The sequence below is a fragment of the Sceloporus occidentalis genome, unplaced genomic scaffold (assembly GCF_023333645.1).
Source record: "Sceloporus occidentalis isolate IW3139 unplaced genomic scaffold, rSceOcc1.0.p SCAF_4, whole genome shotgun sequence".
Lineage (NCBI taxonomy): Eukaryota > Metazoa > Chordata > Lepidosauria > Squamata > Phrynosomatidae > Sceloporus > Sceloporus occidentalis.
The window spans coordinates 83,919,174-83,934,360 of record NW_028316984.1 but is presented as its reverse complement, the minus strand read 5'-3'; the positions used below and the strand labels follow the sequence as shown (position 1 = coordinate 83,934,360).

Below are 15,187 nucleotides of genomic sequence, written 5' to 3'. Positions count from 1 at the left end.
AGCCTAACTTCCTTTAGTAGGAGTTCCATGAACAGGGTGCTGCTACAGCAAAAGCCCTGTTACATGTGGATATCAATCTAGTCGTATGAGATATTGGGACATACAAAAGGTCTCCTCTTTGGATCTCAAATTCTCGGCAGGCTCTTATAGGAAGGAGGCAAAACAGGTCCCACTCCTGGTCTTTAGAAGATTTTACTAAATAAATAGCAACACTTGTTTACCTATTCCACTTGAATAGGAGTGCTATTCAACTGGAATAGGTATGTATTCAACTGATGCTTCTGTGAGATCTCTAAGGGGCGAAACAGACTGCCACTTCCAAAGGATTGGGGCCATGGCAAGCGCACGCTGCGGTCCCAATCCACCTTTTTTGCTGGCCAGAAAAGAAGCTGCAAACAACCTCTCCTTTTTGTGCCAGCAAAAAACCTGCCTTTGCCCTTCTGCAGCTGGAAGCCAGGCTTAAGGCACTTTGGTGGCAAGCGGCATATAAACGCCACACCGCCAGAGCACCTAGAAGCCAGTCCAGGGCATACAGATGATGCATGCCCCCAAGTGTCTTGGGGGCATGCATCATCTGTACACTCTGCCCTCAAGATACCCAGAAGATGTCTTTTTATGCCAGTCTGTTTCACACCTAAGTTAAGGAGTCAAGACTCAGCTGGCTCCTAGATGCACCATATTGGAGCACTTCTTTGCTCTTTTGCTGTCCCCATGTGGGGAAGGCAGAAGAGAAGTGAAGCCAGTTCCTTGGCTGAGGTATGGGCTGCAAAATCTCTGACATGTCAATAGTGTCCTACCCCGAATCTATTTGTTTCATATCTCTCCTGTTTCATAAATTATCAAGTCATAGGGTGAATGTCAATAACTCAAGCTAAGTGAAAAATGTTTGGTGGAGAGATGTATCTAAGTTTTTTTCTGGGGGGGGGGGGATCCAAGTTATGGCTTGAGTCCAGACTACACCACATTAAGAGTAGACACACAAAAATCAGTAGGAAACTGCATCTGATTTAAGTTCCATTGATTTCACAATGGATCAATTCTAAATATAAGCCAGTCCGGAAGCAATGCTGAATCCTATTGGTTGCCTCCACCACTTTTTTTCTACAAATGCAAGGCAGCTTTCTGTTTATGGAATGGACTGAAATCCAGAAGACGATACCACTGGAGAAATGGAGGAAGTTATTTTGCTAATTCTCCATGAACTTTTCTGGCCATTTCTCACACTCTTCCTCAACATTCTGAAGCAGATTTATAGACGGTTATAGGAAGAAGAACGAACCAGCAAATATCACTTTTCCCTCTTCCTTCAGCAGCCATGTCTTCTATCTAGTTTGGCTCAGAAAGATATTGGGACTGAAGCCACTACCTTTCTATACAGTTGCTTTCTGAAAGATTTCTATAAAGTTTATAAACCTTAGAAATATTTTTAACCAGTTACTAATGACCTTACGTTAAACAAGTGGGTATGTGGTTCCCTGCCTCTGAAAAATTTAAGTATCTTTTTCTAATAAGACTATTTTCTATTAAGTTTTATATAAAAGATCAACCATTTAATATAAATGACTTGAGTGAAATCTGACAAAGCAACTCACTTGTGAATTAGTTGTAAAATACCAACCTTTGTTATGTTTTAGCTACATTCTGAATAATGATTTCATTTATTAACTTTCCATTTATATAATATCTCACTTTCTTAATAAAAACTGAAAATAATTGAAGTGCATAGTCTATTCATTAATTCTCAGCACAGAAGACACTGGCTGGGATTTCCCAGTCCCCCTTGCAGCCACTGGAAAGAAATGTTTTCCTGTAACGTCCCACCTACTTTCAGGACTTTTACATCACATTTCATAACAAGGCTTTTTTCATGTTTTACCATCAGCAATACTATTTATGACATTAGGCATAAACTTTATTTGAGCTTCTGTAATGGTTTTAAATAAGGATTATTAGGGGAATATAGACCTGCAGTTTATGGCTTACTACTAAACACGTTCTCATTTCTTGGTTTTCCTGGACAACTTTCCTTGGGCACACTTTCTAAATTTAATAGTATTTTGATCAGTATCTTTAGGCAATTTGACAATGCATAACAGATTCTGGTCATACCTTTAGGTAAGCTAATGCTGTATTTATTTAAATATTTATATATCCCATCCTAAACCTAGAGAGCTCAAGTTGGGTTACAGTTGCTTCTTCATTGCTGGTTATCTTGAACTGTTCCAAAGCATATTCCCTTTTTGTACCTAGAATGACTGCCTGACAAACCTCATGCCACACACACCACTTTGTTTTGTTTGCTCACCACAACTGACAAATGTGTATGTGATTATGCTTTCCGTTCATATCACACCTGAAAGAAAAACTGGTAAGAATCCAAAAGGAAAGTTCTCTATTAAATCAAAGATTAAGTAATTGTTTCAAGGGAAAATTTGAAAGAAATAATGATACTGTACTGGTGTTACATATAACAAAAAATTTGGTGCCACTGCCAATTGTATCTCAATTGGATGATAGTTTATTTCAAGAATATTTTTAAAGGAGCAAAATATTTCTTTGTCCACATATCTTCATCATCGGTCTATCTTTCTCTCAGCACATTAGCTGGTATGCAGGTTAAGTTCCTTTTGACCCAGATGTGAGTCTCTTGGAGCTGGTAAGCACTTTCTATAAAATCTGCAGCTTCACCTAAACCAGCCTTCGGTACTCAGCTTATATCTTCTGAAGCCAGGATACTTACTTGACCCTAACTTTAGATACATTATTCTGATGTCCTTGATTTCATTGATCTGCAGCAGGCTTGTTCAGATATTATGGATGAACAGGCAATAGCAGCATATAAAATCCCGAAGAATAACAATCCTGACTATAGCACAGGAAAGTCTGCAGCTGACTTTTAAGTGTGCTTTATTGAACACAATAGAACTTTCCATTAGATCAGTAACCTCACAGTGACATGTAGAAACTATATTCAGACCCTTCCATTCAATGTGGGAAGGCTAGAAATGGATGATCAGAGATAGCACATGAATTCCAATGATCTGTACACACAGCAAGAACAAGGTGAATCTCTTACTCTAACCTGACACCTTGTTCTATACCCACATGTATCTACCTACCGCTATCATCTTTTTGTAGTCTTTCTGCTGAAGTATTCAAGTCAGAAAATCTTCTCTTCAATCCTTACATTTCCCAAAAACTATTATCTTTCCTATGTAAGTAATGAACACATATTTCTCACTGTTGAATGGGTGAGATTATTTAACTTCTTTTATATATGAAATTCTTGCTGGCCAATTTATGGGGGGGAAATTTGAGTACATTTCTTCAAAATATGAACCAAATATAATTTTCACTCATCCACACTGGCCAAATTCAGTATAGATATAACAAGCAGAGAGTACCACACTCTACCTGACTATGATGTAGTTGTTAATGATGGGAAAGCTGTCAGAAAAAGAGATGCGGCATCTTTGCACTGCAGCTGCAACCCAAATTTCAACAGCTAAATAATCAAAGTCAAAGATGGATAACTCTGCCAATTTTACTTTCTCCCACATTTGAAATGTTAAAATCTCAGGTTCTCTTTCCTATTTATGGTGAAGAAAATTCTCACCCATTTGTATTTACTTTCATCTCAAAACCCTTCCATTCAGTGCTTTCTGATCCACCAAAGAAAGTAACCAACTCTCATAGACACATTTTCTCTGCTGGGCTCTTTATGATTTTATTTGATTTCTTCAAATCAAAGTGCTCCTTCTTCCTTTTCCCCATCTTGCTTCAAAGTAATCTTTACAAATCCTAATCTCCCTTTTAAAAGGTTGTTCCAGCATTCTCGCCACATGGCCAATGACCCATATCCATGGATTCTGCATTCACAGAGTCAACCATCCACAGCTTGAAAATACAGTATTTTTTAAAAATCCAAAAAGCAAATCTTGACTTTGCCATTTTATATATAAGGAACACCATTTAACTGTGTTATTATAAACAATGGGACCACAGATTTTGGCATCCATGGCTGGTCTTGGAACCAAACCCAAGCCAATACCAAGGCCATACTGTATTCACTCCAGAGCCAACTACAACCAGCACTTCATATCCACAGATTCCTTATTCACAAATTCAACCGTCCACAGTTTGTAAATATTTGGAAATATCTATATATTCCAAAAAGCAAACCTTGATTTTGCCTTTTTAAGGTAAGGGACACCATTTTATTATACCACTGCAATTAATTGGATTTGGTCCACTACTTTGCACAATGTAGTTCTAACTACAAAGCTTCCTAAAGATAATGTGAGCTAGTAAAAGTTCAAGGATTGGCCATAATGGCTTTTTCCAGTCACCATGGGGAGGAAAGACAGATGGCAGTTTGTATACTTACAAAATCATCAAATTCCAGGCTTTCCTTCTTTTCCCACCCACATTAACAGAGGGAAGGGCAAATCTTAGGTCAAATTAAGATGTGATAGTCCTTATCCACAAGAGTTATTCTTTAAAATGTTTCTTTTAGTTCTATTGCTTTCAAATTTCAAAGTTTCCATGTATTTCTCATCATCACAATGGTCTCTAAAATCCTCTTCTATTGTACATCCTCACTTGATTAACTACGATTACCAAGGTCTACTGTTCCTTATCTATAGGACAGGGTTTCTGCTGCAAAAATCATCTTATCAACAAATACCCTTATCTGTGTCTGCCTCTCTTAGTGATTCAGGTATTCCTAACAAGTGAAATGTATGCAGAGGCTAATACAGTCCTCCTTCCATTCTCGCTGTGTTTGGGCTTGCATCCCTCGCTTATGTACGAGGGACGAATGGAGAAAGAATGAATGGGGCTTGAATATAGGCAAAATTCCATTTTTGCTAGGGGGTCTGTAATGGATCCCCCCATGAAAAAGGAATCCCTGTAAAGTATATTTTCCCACACCCGACATATTTAAAGTTGGTGATATTTAACACTTTGCATTCACAGCATGCAAATGCAAGTAGAAAAATAGGTACCACATCTCAGTAGGAAGATAAATGTTCAGTGAGGTCTTGCTGGCTACATGACCACTGGATTCATCTTTGGACAATGCTGGCTCTTCAGCTTAGCAATGGAGATCAGCACTGCCTCTTACAGTTGGTTATGACTAGACATTCATGTCAAGGGACTATTTTTACCTTTATTCACAAGTTAGCCAAACATGAGCAGATTCATTTATATTTGGAAGTGATTCGAAATATTTACTTGAGCAAAGCAATGATTTATATACTAATTGTTGCTGGTCCCACCTCTAGATGTCCATGCATACAATATATATATAAATCCATGCAGCACTTTTCCACAGAGTTACTAGGTAGGTTTACCAAAAGAAAAGACATTATCAAAAGTAATACTTTAAAAGTGAATATACTGAAAACCCTGGAAGACTAGTAGTATCTTTGCTTGATTCCAAAAGGAATCATAGAATCATAGAGTTGGAAGAGACCCCCCCCCCCCCCGGGCCATCCAGTCCCACTGCATGTCATGCAGGAACTCACAATCAAAGCACCCCTAATTGATAGCTACCCAACCTTTGTTTAAAAACCTCCAAAGAAGGAGACTCCACTGGTCTCTGAGGCAGTGTGTTCCACTATCAAACAGCTCCTACTGTCAGGAGGTTCCTCCTAATGTTTAGGCGAAATCTCTACCTGTAGTTTGAGTACATTGCTCTGTGTCCTAATATCTGGAGTAGCAGAAAATAAGTTTCACACCACTTTAAATATTTAAGTAGGGCTATCATATCACCTATTAACCCACACTAAAAAGCAAAGGCCTCTGAGGGGGGAATTCTGCAAACCTACTAAGAAGGTTCTCTCTGCTCTCCATCTGCTTTCTCTCAGATGATTGGGGCATCTAGTGTAGAGCTTCTGAAGATTACTGCAGTGCATAGACAAGATGTTATGAGATCAAGCACTTCCGGTGCTTCAGTTCTATGCCCTTAATAACTTTAAAGACTGAACTCCAATGCTTTATAGTGTTTGGAAACTTATATGAAACGAGTGCTTCTAGCACTGATGAGGTATGTTCTCCTGACTGGCCCCAGTCAACATTCTGACAATATTTTTCAGTAATTGCCTTTTCCAAATAGTCTTCAAAAGCAGTCTCACATATAACATAGTCAGTCCTAGATGCTACTAAAACTTGAGTAACCACGAATAACTCAGAGTTGCATATTAGAGTTGGCTCCATTTTTTTCTACTACTATCACCAGTCATCCACTAAGAAAGTAAAATCTTATTTCCTGATAGCACAAATTTCAGCATAAATGAGCAGTGATAAGGTGGGGGACACAAAAGAATGAAAGAAGAAATACAGAGGAATGAGATGTAAATGATGGAACATTTAGTGCAGGGGTAGGCAACCGTTTTGAGCCGGGGGCCGGGTTGCTGTCCCTCAGACAACTGGGGGGGCCGAAGCCAAAAAATAAATAATTAAATATATATATATATATATATATATATATTGAAATAAATAAATAAATAAATAAACCGGGACAAATGTAGGACAAAATTTTCAAATGGTGGACACTTTTTTAAAAAAGTGGAGGACACACGAAAAAATTTGCTGATTTTTAAAAAAATGTTAATATAAATGCATGTTTCTGAGGCTTCTATAGACAATTGCCCCCAAAAGGCCCCAGCGGCAATCGGCGGCAGGACCGGGCTGGGGCCGGTCCCAAGGCCTCACCGGGCCACATCCGGCCCGCGGGCCGCAGGTTGCCTACCCCTGATTTAGTGTATAGTAGAATAGAGAAAATTTTTTAAAATAGGCTAGATGGGGCATGAGGAGATGGTTTCGCCTTGCTGTATAGAGATGTGGGGAGAGAGAGAAAAGATATTAACAGAGAGGGAGAGACACCTGTAGTCGCACATTAAGAAAATTATGTACATTACTTAGTTACAGGGGGGGAAAGTCATTCAACAGGCATTTACTTGAAACAGAAAAAAGGCAGAGTTGAAACTGTATCAAAAATATTTGTTCTAAGTTAGTGTTGCTATGTACTGAGAAGGTTTCACTGAACTGTTCTTATTGACAAGTTCATAAAATAAAATGGTTTACCTTCAGATGTTCTTGCTCAAGGAAATATTACCAGAGGGATGAGGGCTCTTCCTCTGTTATCAAGGTGAGTTGGTGCACCAGAAATAATAATAATAAACTATTGACTTTCTGGAATGTAGAAAAGTGAACTGGGGAAAAATGTTATTATACCTTTCACTAAATTCAGTCTTCCTTGGATGGGAGATATATATGATAAATACAGAAGGTATGCTGCCCTGAAAAACCCACAGCTAAGTAATTTATGGCCCACCTTTTCTTCACAGAAACATGGTGAGAAATGGGAGAAGTGTGTGGAAAGATCAAGCACCCAGAGGACCTTTTTGGCTACCGCTCCCAGACTATGGAAGGGCTGCCCGGAGGAGATCTGTCACATTACCAGCCTGCACAGCTTTTAAAAAGCTGTTAAGACGGATCTCTTCCGGCAGGCCTTTCCCAAATAGATAACCAACCACAAAATTGGAACCCGTTAGCCCTCTGAATCTGCTCTAGCCCTTGACTGATTTGTTTATTTTAAGGTATGTTTCAAATTGTGAATAGTTTAATTGTTATTTTAGGGGGTGGTGCTGGTGGGATACTGGGATCTGGAATTGTAAAGTTTTAACTTGTCAGCTGCCCCGGTTGTCTTGGACAGAGGCGGGATATAGATTTTTAAAAATTATTTTATTATTATTATTAAGTATAAAATATAATATGCAAGAGATTTACTTGAAGCGCCACCATCTAATTGCTACGTTTGTTAAAGTGCTATCTGACTTCTCTGCCAAAAAAGTCTCCTGAACCACTCTACCATATAATCAGTAAGAATAAGGCAGTCTCTGCCCACAGACTTACAGTTTAAAAAGGCAGAAGGCAAAGAAAGAGGAAAGAGAGGAGGGGGTGAAAGAAGCAGTCTTTTTAACAGGGCTGATGACATTGCCATCATCTGGCATTTAATATCTATTTTTTTTCCAGGCCCCCATTTCAAAGGGCTCTGGAGAGAAGTACCATCATTAGTACAGTATATGGTCATATATAAGTCTAAACATTTAGATTAAAAAGCTGACCCCCCAAAAAACCTGAGCCGATTTATCCACGAGTCAATGTAAGTACTGTATATTAACTCATATTATATACGTAGATATGTACGTATGTATGGTGAAAGGCAGGAGTTTAATCTGCCTCTGCTCTCTCCTCCATCCAGCCTTCAGTGTGAGGACAAAGAGTAATGCCTGCTGGGATTCTGTGAGTTCTTTGGTATCTTCTTCCTTTGCTTCATCCTTTAGATGCTTTGTTACATCCCCCTGAGTTTTATCCTCGACTTATCCATGGGTCATATCAGAATCCACCATTTTGGCCCCCAAACCTGCCCTCGACTTATCCATGAGGTCTGTTTGTAATGGAGCATATACGGCATATCAGCAATACTTTCTGCGCCCTGCAGATAAGAAGCCTGAATCCAAACCCGATTTTCAACACTTTCATCTAAGTTGTTACTCCTTCCCCACGCCAAACACACACACACACCCCCTCCAGGCCGGAGCTATAACCGCTGACCTATTAGCAGGCGCTCTTTGGTCTCCCTGAAAGAGTGGCCTTAACTAGGCCATGGCCTTGCCAAGGCGGCCCAGAGGTTTATGAAACAGGCAGGAGCCAAGGTGGGTGGGGCGGAGGTGCTCTTGGCTTTACTCGGAGGAAGTCGGGGGGGGGGGGAAGTCACTCGTCTGGCTCACAGGCATCATCTCCTCTGGGGAGGGAGGGAGGGAGGGAGGGCAAAGGAAAGGCTTGGTAACTATACAGTAAACAAATTAAGCGGGAGGGGGGGCGAGGGAAGGGAAATAAAGTCCAAAGCACACTGCAGAAACAATCCCATCTGAGACTGCTTTCAGTGTCCTGGCCCAGTGCTAGGGAATCCTGGGAACTGTAGTTCATTGTGGCACCAGAGCTCTCTCTGACAGAGGAGGCCAGATGTCTCGCAAACCCACAGTTCCCAGAATCCCCCAGCACTCAGCCCCGACTTCTGCAGTGTGTGCTTCTGCCCTAAGTCTTGGAAAGCAGCCTCGTCTTTCCCCGAAGGTGCCGTCCACTCTCCTGGAACGGGGCTGAAAAGCTCTCACACGGAACAACCCTTCAGAAGGGCCAGGGTCTGTGGGCCGGGACTGGAACTGGAAGCCTGGCCCTGCGAAGGGAGGGGAAGGGCTCCAAGGGCCACAAAGCAGGGCCAAGTGGAAGCTACTCCTCTATCGTTATTATTATCCTACCTATTCAAACCCCGCCTTCCTCCCCGTCTTCAGGCAGGAGAAGTGGGCACCAGCAGAAGGAAGGAAGGAAGGAAGGAAGGAAGGAAGCCACCCTCCTCCGCCTCCTCCTCCCTTCCTTCCTTTATTATCCCTGGGAGCCGTTAGGCCCTCCGCCCAGCCTTCCTCCGCCCGCCCCGGAGCCGGAAGGGAGCCTCACCCTCGCCGCCGCCTTTACCTCACCGGCCGCAGACTCACCTGCTGCCCAACACCGTCTTCCCCCGAAACTAGAGCCGCTGCCTGACTGACTGCCTTCTTTCCTCCCTTCCTAGGAGCTCGCCTGGCTGGCTGGCAGGGCGCGCATGCGCACTAGCAAAAGCCGTCCGGGGCTCGCGACGGGGAACGCCGGTTGGCCAAGAGGCGCGCGCTCGCACGCACTCACGCATACGTCCTTTCGCCCCTCCCCTTTCTCTCTCCCTTAAGCCCCTCCCACCCCCGTCGCGCGTGCTCATGCGTAGTGGTGGCGCAATGATTCGTTTGCGTAAGAAAAGGGGGAGGAGCCTCGCCCCGCCTCTACAAATCCTGACTGAGGGAAGACGGGCTCGGTAGCGATGTAGCAACAGGCGCCGTTCGAGCGCATGCGCGGAGGCTTCATCCTAAAATGATTTGAGGAGGATACTTTCGAAGAAGCACGCGCCATACGCGGTTTAACCCCACCCCCTCCTCGTCTGGATTATTCTTTCGCCCTCCTATTGGCTCGCATTTTGTGGCGCTTTTGATTGACAAGCCAGTTGTCCACTCAGTTGTCGCCTTCCGCCTAACGTGACAAGCGAGTCTTGCCATTGGTTTAGCGCGGAAACGTTCTGTTGAAACGGTTGTTTTTAAAAACCTTAAGTGGCAGAGCGTTGGCTGTGGTCACGTGTCTAGCGTTTAGATTTTGTTTTTCGTTATGTTTTATTAGATATTAGGTTGCTTTTTTCCTTCAAAATTCGCATTCTTGTTTCGAGGATAATACAAACGGAGATTTTAATGCATTGTTGTATTAATACAAATGGTGATCCCTCCACATTTGCAGCGTTGACTTCTGTGGATTTGATTATTCACGGATTTTGTTAATATGTTCTCTCTAGGAATCTCTAGGTCCTCCAGTGCAACTCTATGGTCACCTTTAACCAAAAGTCGCACTGGAGGACCTAGAGATTCCTAGAGAGAACACTCTACACAGCTCTATGGCCAACTTCTGGCAGAGTTGCGCTGGAGGACCTAGACTGAGGCAGGATACAGACCGCCCAAAAAGGTCTGTCTCCCGTCCCCCTGGTTTGCTGCACGAGGGAGACGCAGTGGACAAACCGCACAGCTCCCTCACACAGCAAAATGAACCCGCAAAAAGCCAATGGCGCACTTGCGGCATCACAAAGGTGCTGGGATATGCGGGCGCTAGGCGTCCGTCATGTCAAAATGGCGGCACCCGTATGTACAGGGCGCTGCCATTTTGACACCTTTGTCATGTGAGAGGGGCGAGTCGCATCTGGAATCGCTGCCCCTCGTACATAACGACAGCGCCCCATAGGGCCTGTCTGTGCAGCGCCTGAGATTCCTAAAGAGAAGATATTAACCAAAACTGCAAATAATCAAATCTGCAAAAGTCAAAGGCGCAAATGTGGAGGGCCAGCTGTACAGATGAAGCTGTCGCACCTCCTTCTGCCCAAAGAGGCTTCTCACATGGCAAGGATATCAAGCAGCTGAAGAAACCTGGAGTGCCCTCTTTTCTGTTACTTGCTTGTGCTGTAGAGTTTTGTATTGGCAGGATTAGGTGTAATTTATGAATGCTCCTGCTGTAATAAAATGTAGAGAAAGAAGAGGCACTTTAAAAACTAATTTACTCTATTTGGCACAAGGGTTCATGGACTACAGCCAAGTTGGACGCATGCATCTGATGAAGTGAGCCAATGCTCTTTGCCAAATAAAATGTGTTAGTCTTTAAACGGTGTCACAACACACTTTGTTATTGCTATAGTAGTAATAATAATTTTTATTTCTTTCTCTCTTCTTCTCAAGGTTAAATACTGGCTACAGCATATTAAAATGCAAAACACAATTAAAAAGAGAAACATAAAACCAATAGTTAAAATACAGTACTATAAAACCATTAGATTCTTTACAATATACAAATTAAAAAGTGATGTTTTAAAATCACTTGGGTAGAGCGATTTTAATGTAGTTTTTTAAAATACGTACCATCAGCATTTTCAGCTGTTGTTATCTCTTCTGCCAGGGCTTTCCACAGTCTGGGGGCAGCAGATGAAAATATTAGACTGAATAGGTGGTGTTTGATTCGTACATCAAATATGTGTGGCCATATTCCATGTGTGTGTTGTTAACAGTCCTTGAGTCAAGCTTGACTTAGCACTGTGGATGGCACATCTCCAAGACTCCCTGTCCTCCACTGCTCTGCTTAGGTCCTGTAGGTTTAGGCCCGTGACCCCCCTGATTGACATCAACCATCTGACCTGAGATCTTTCTCTCTTTCTGCTTCCCTCCACCTTTCCTACTAGCATCATTGCCTTTCCTAATGACTCATGCCTTCTCATGATGTAGCCCAAGTATGACAACTTTTGAGGCCATTAATCTCTAGCTCTAAGCCTGGAGGTCTAGGTATCAGCAGTGACCAGGAGCGCTTTTGCATAGTTAAAACTAGTGTGCCAAGTGCACCCATTCCTGGAGAGGTCAGTGGTGCATGCTTTGGTTACATCCAGTTTGGATTACTGTAATGTACATGGAGTTGCCTTTGAAAAGTACTCAGAAACTTCATTTGGCCCAAAGAGCTGCTACCAGGTTGTTAATTCCCTTGTTGCGACAGCTGCCAGTCCATTTCTTGGCACAACTTAAAGTGGTGCTTTTGACCTATAAATTCCTATATGGCATGGGTCCAGGTTATTTGAAGGGCCATATCTCCCTTTACAATCCCAGTAGAGGCCCTTTTTTCTGTCCTACCACCCTCTCAGGCACGCTTATTGGGAATAAGGGAAAGGGTCTTCTCAGTGGCTGCTCCCAGGCTCTGGAACTCTCTCCCTAGAGAGGCCAGGATGGCCCCATCCCTTCTCTCCTTTCGGCAGCAGATGAAAACATTCTTATGCTGCCAGCCTTTCTCAAGCTGACAAGGGTTGGACTTCAAATGCTCTCAGCCATGAAACCCAGTGGGTGACCTTGGGCAAGTCACGCAGTCTTAGCCTCACGGGAGAGCAAAGAAAAACTTCCTCTGAACAAATCTTGCCAAGGAAAACCCATTATATGGCCTTAGGGTTGCCATAAATCAGAAACAACTTGAAAGCACACAGCAACAACAACGTTTTGTATAGAGTTTTTAACATTTTAAATTTTACGGTGTAGTGTTTTATAATTGGTTAATTGTTTTTTAAACATTGTACAGTTGGCCCTCCGTTTTTGCGGGGGATCCGTTCCGGGCCCACCCACCCCACGAAAACAGAGACTTGCACTTATTCAAGCCCTATAGGCCTGAATGGAGCACGCCCCCGTGCGCCCCACTGCAAATAGTGGAGGTCACCCCTCTGTGTATATTCAAGGGCGCAGATCTCAGATCTACACATTAGGAGGGGCAACTGTATTTTCATCTTAATGCTTTGTATTGTTTTTTTACTTGTATTATTTAAGTTTTGTTAGCTCCCTTGTGTCCCTATACTGGGAGAAAGTCAGGATATAAATAAATAATAATAATTTCAATTTAGTCATCCTGGCTTTTACAAACTATGAATTATAACCCTCTCTCTTCATCTCACCAGGAGAAAAGTTATGTTTTTATTTAAAATACAGCTATACCTCAATTAGAGAGTCAGCATGGTGCATTGGTCTGAGCATTGGACTATGACTCTGGAGACCAAAGTTCAATTGCCTGCTTAGCCATGGAAACCCACTGGGTGACCTTGCCCTTGAACTAGATGGCATCCAGTGTCCCCATCCAAATCTATGATTCTAAAATTAATTTCTAACCATGACCACTAAACCATTAAAAATTGTAGCTTAAATATTCTCTACATCGCTTGGGCCAGGATATTTGAAAGACTGCCTCTTCCCATATGTTGTTGTTATGTACCTTCAACTTATTTCCATGCTAGGGTGGCAAGTGCTGTACACATGACAAGCATTTTCTGTAGCAGCACCTGACTATAAAACTCCCTTGAAAGGCTGCCTCTATTCCTTCTGAGTTTTTAGCAGACTGCTAAAACCATATTATCATACCAACACCCCCTCCATACAGATTGAAAATAATTATCACCTTTTGATAAATTAAAAATACAGTTTATTCAGAATATAATTACAAATTGAACTTTCAAAAAATCTTTATTGCTACAAAGTAAACTACAGGGTCCTGAACTATAATTAACCTTTGATTTGCCAGTTTAACAAAAAAAAAACCCGATAAAACATCAACATCAGTAAAACAGGAGAAACTATTTTCTCCATAGTGTCAAGCAGACATAACATACTTGTTTCCATTTTTCAAAAAATGAGAAAAGGAAACCAAGGCCTGGAGCTGTGATGATCAGATTCTGTAGGCTTACATAAAACTCTTCCTCCTTGTGGGATTTTGTAGCAGTAACTTGTCTTAATTAAATTAAAACATCAAAATATTCCATAATACTTTTTTTCAAGTTTTTTATGAAGCCCCCAAGAAAAAAAAGTTTTTCCACCTGGATTTTTCTGGGTATTTGCGTCTCTGGTCGGAGTGAGAGACAACATCCCAGACGGCATGTAAAGAAGACAACTGGCAATTTGATGGAACTACATTTTATAACACCTCTAGATCAGCAGGCTACCTTTGGAGGAGTGGGACAATTGGCATGTCTTCTGACACCTTACAGCCACTCGTTCATTGGGACACCTGGTTCTAGATGCCACCCACCCAAATAAGTAGTGCAGCATCGGTACCACCACAGCATTTCTTGAGCACAGCAAAGCTTGCACATTCTTGATACCTGCAAGGAATCTGTGGCTTGCATGGGCTTTCTCAATTTCCTGACCTCCCACCCTAGAGTCACTTTAAATAATGTGTGTATATAGAATCTGACTACCCATCACAAACAGCCGAGGCCAGAAAAAAGCAAGAACTGTCACTACTAGGGTGACAGTTGAAAAATTCTGGAATATAATAATAATAAAATTTTATTTCTATACCGCTGTTCCAAAGATCACAGCGGTGTACAGCAAGATAAAAACAGATAAAAACATCACAACCCCCTTCCCCAACAATATCACAAATAGCAATAAAAACATTTACAAACAGTACAATACAATAATTGGCCTGGGAGTTTAAAGCAACGGGCTGGGGAGCACCATGCACATCATCTGCTGCCGGAAACTTCATTCTGCCTAACAGTAAGGCTGTCTCTGCCTTTGAGCTGCTGCTGGGCTGAGAAACCTGGTAAGAAAGCATAGAGTTGCAAAACTCTGGGCTCATCTATTGGCCTGGCCATAAGAGCAAAGGCCATCGAGAGGCTCATCTGAAGCAGGAGACTCAACTGATTCCATTCATCTGTCAGAGAAAGAATTGCTAGTCCAGTTACCACATTCCTCTTTTCTTTGTATCATGTCTTTTAGATTATGAGTCTGTAGGTAGAGACTGTCTTACATTATAATATCTGTATAGTGCTTAGAGTATTGTGGCCACTTGTAAATAATAATACCCATTTCCTACCAATCCGTTTTACAATACAATGTTATGTGCCTTTATGCAGAAATAATTCCCATTTTGTTCAATGTAGCTTTGTTGTTGTTAAATGTTCTAGAGTCAACTTCAGCTCATGGCGCCTCTGTGGATGAGACATCTCCAAGACTCCCTGTTCTCCATTGCTCTGCTCAGGTCCTGC

General features: G+C 42.0%; 1 protein-coding gene across 1 annotated transcript in view; it reads right to left on the bottom strand.

Moving 5' to 3' along the window:
* ZDHHC5 (zDHHC palmitoyltransferase 5) overlaps positions 1-9,666 on the bottom strand; it is a 61,147-nt gene extending 51,481 nt beyond the window's left edge. Inside the window, exon 1 of the mRNA XM_089520625.1 lies at positions 9,561-9,666. The gene's annotated coding sequence lies outside the window, so the exon portion shown is untranslated. The remainder of the gene's footprint in view (positions 1-9,560) is intronic.
* Positions 9,667-15,187: the final 5,521 nt, after the last annotated feature.